Here is a 2,575-nt window from a genome sequence, read left to right as displayed (position 1 = left end):
ACCTGGTTTTCCACACGTATGCTCTTCCCGGCAGCACCCGCCCCCACCCCCGTGCGCCCAGAGCTTCACGGGAAATGTAGTTCTTCGAAAGCCGCCTCGGAGGCCCGAGTGCCCAGCGCAGCCACCTGAGACACGTGACAAGACACTCTCTAAAAGGATTTCTTCTCCCACCCTCTGCCTGTCAGGAGGAGCCTCCATCAGCCCAGGGGCTTCCAGCCCACAGTCTTAAGTCAGTTTTCATTCATTCATCCCTTCATCCTACACATGTTTAGTGAGCATCTATTAAGTACCAGGCACTGTTCTAAAGACTGGAGATACATAAGAGAACAAGATAACGACCTGAGAACAGGACGCTCTGCCTTTTTAGAGATTCCATTTTACGGCCGGAAGACAGACATAATACTACAATAAATAAGTAAATCACATCGTATGTTGAAAGGTAATAAGTATTGAAAAGTAAAAAGGTAAGGAGGAGTGGGAGGCAGTTTGCAGAATTTAAAGGCTATCTGTGTAAGCCTCAGTGAAGTAGGATTTGAGGAAAGACTTGGAGGTGCAGAATGGGGGAAGAGTGTTTCAGGCAAAGGAAACACCTAGAACAATGGCTCTAAGGTAGGAACATGGGAATGTACCTGTCATGTTCAAGGAGTAAATAGCAAGAGCCAGTGTGGCTGGGGCAGAGTGAATATGGGGGGGCGGGAGGAAGTGAAGTGGTCAGAGAGGACTTCGGGTTTTACTCTGAGTATCTCAGTCAGCAAAGGGTTTGAGTGAAGAACTACTTATGATCTAAATAGGAACTCACTAATGCTTGACAGCTGATGGCAAATGTCATCTGCAAGGCCCTTAACCTCTCTGAGCTTGTCTTTCTTCCTCTGTAAACTGGGGATCATAATGCTGGCCTTGCAGACTTGTTTGGGGGTCAAGTGGGATGATGTTGGGTGTAAAGCAGTCTGCACTCTGTGCTCCTCTGACCTTCCCTGCCCTACGCGCTGCAGGAGCTCGGAACCCTGGCTCCACCTCCAAGCTGAACTGCTCACAGTAGCACACAGAGAAGTCAGGAGGGTCACCAGGAGCTCTGCAAGGGGAAGGCAGGCTGGGGCTGGGATTCAGCTGTGGAATAACTTGTTACATCCTGTGGAAAAAGTCTCTAACATCTGAACCTCCCTAGGCAACAGCATAGAAAAGCGCAGCCAGCTAGAGGGGCCCAGGAGCCCAGCAGCCAAAGCTCCAGGAAACCGTAAGTAAGGGGCTGCAGTCCTGACTCTGCCGTCTACCCACGGCCCCCCACTGATTCCCACAGCCTCTAGCACACTTGCCCCAGGGAAAGAAGGGGAGCTGTTTTCACTGTAATGTTCTGTGCAGATGTGGGCATCAATTTCCTCTGGGGTTCTTGGCTTGCTAAATCAGTCTGCATTTCAAAAGCAGCTTCACCAGACATGAAGGGATGACGACATGGAAAATGTAAGAATTATGCAAACTGTGCAGCTCACCTAGCTCCTATTTTGGAATATCCCTCTTCCTCATTCCCACTCTCCTCGCCATTGGAACCTTCTGGGAGAAGACTGAGGGATTAGCTAAGGCACAAGAGATTCTCAGAACACCCACCACCACTGAAGTCAGAACTAGGATCATCTCCTCATAGTCTCCCCACACAGAAGAAAGAATTTAGATTGACAGGGCACTAGAAACCCCACCCCCCCTATACACACAGCAAAACACATCCATAAGGGAAACCAGGGTGTTTGAGAATCTAGATCCTTCCACCTTCACCTCTTGCTCTTCTAGTAGAACTAATCCCACTTTATTATCTGGTAACGATACACTTTAATCCCTCTCTTTCCTGCTAGACTGTATGTCTAATTCAACTTCACATTTCGGCTAGTGCCTAGGCTGTAGGTCAAGCTATAACAGCAACTAACATTTGTTACACACTGGATATTGTGCTAAACCCTTTTCAAGAATTTTCTCACATTCTCAAGACAATCCTATGAGATTTTTTTTTCCATTGTCGTCAAGTCGATTCCGATTCACAGCAACCCTATAGAATAGAGTAGAACTGCCCCATAGGGTTTCCAAGGAGTGGCTCGTGGATTTGAACTGCCAACCTTTTGGTTAGCAGCTACAGCTCTTAACCACTGCAGCCACCAGGGCTCCCTATGAGATAGGTACTGTCATTAGCCACATTTGAGAGATGAGAAAAATGAGTCTCGAAGTGGTGAAGTAACTGAGCCAAGAGCACTGGGCTGTACTCTGCTCTATCTCCTCCCGTGATGAATGAGTGAATGAGTGAATAAATGGTGTCTCTCTCATAGGGAAGTGGACAGATCCTAGGAGATCTTCAGAGATAGATGGGTGGGTGGACTCCACATTGGTGATAGTAAAGCTTATTATTTATTCACCAGCCCAGCACTGGACTAGACTGGAGCAGACAAGGAGGCAGGACAGCCTCTGTTGTATGTACCTAAGTCTGTTCTCTCAGGCTACAGACAGTAGTGATCTCTGTATGCTGCCCTTAGAGGGATGACTGAAGGACTTAGGGGTAGGTGGTTTCTAAGGGGACACTGTCTTAGTTATCTAA

Source organism: Trichechus manatus, unplaced genomic scaffold, assembly GCF_000243295.1.
Source record: "Trichechus manatus latirostris isolate Lorelei unplaced genomic scaffold, TriManLat1.0 scaffold00030, whole genome shotgun sequence".
NCBI classification, from domain to species: Eukaryota; Metazoa; Chordata; class Mammalia; order Sirenia; family Trichechidae; genus Trichechus; species Trichechus manatus.
The sequence above is the reverse complement of the archived record's forward strand: the minus strand, read 5'-3'. Positions refer to the sequence as shown.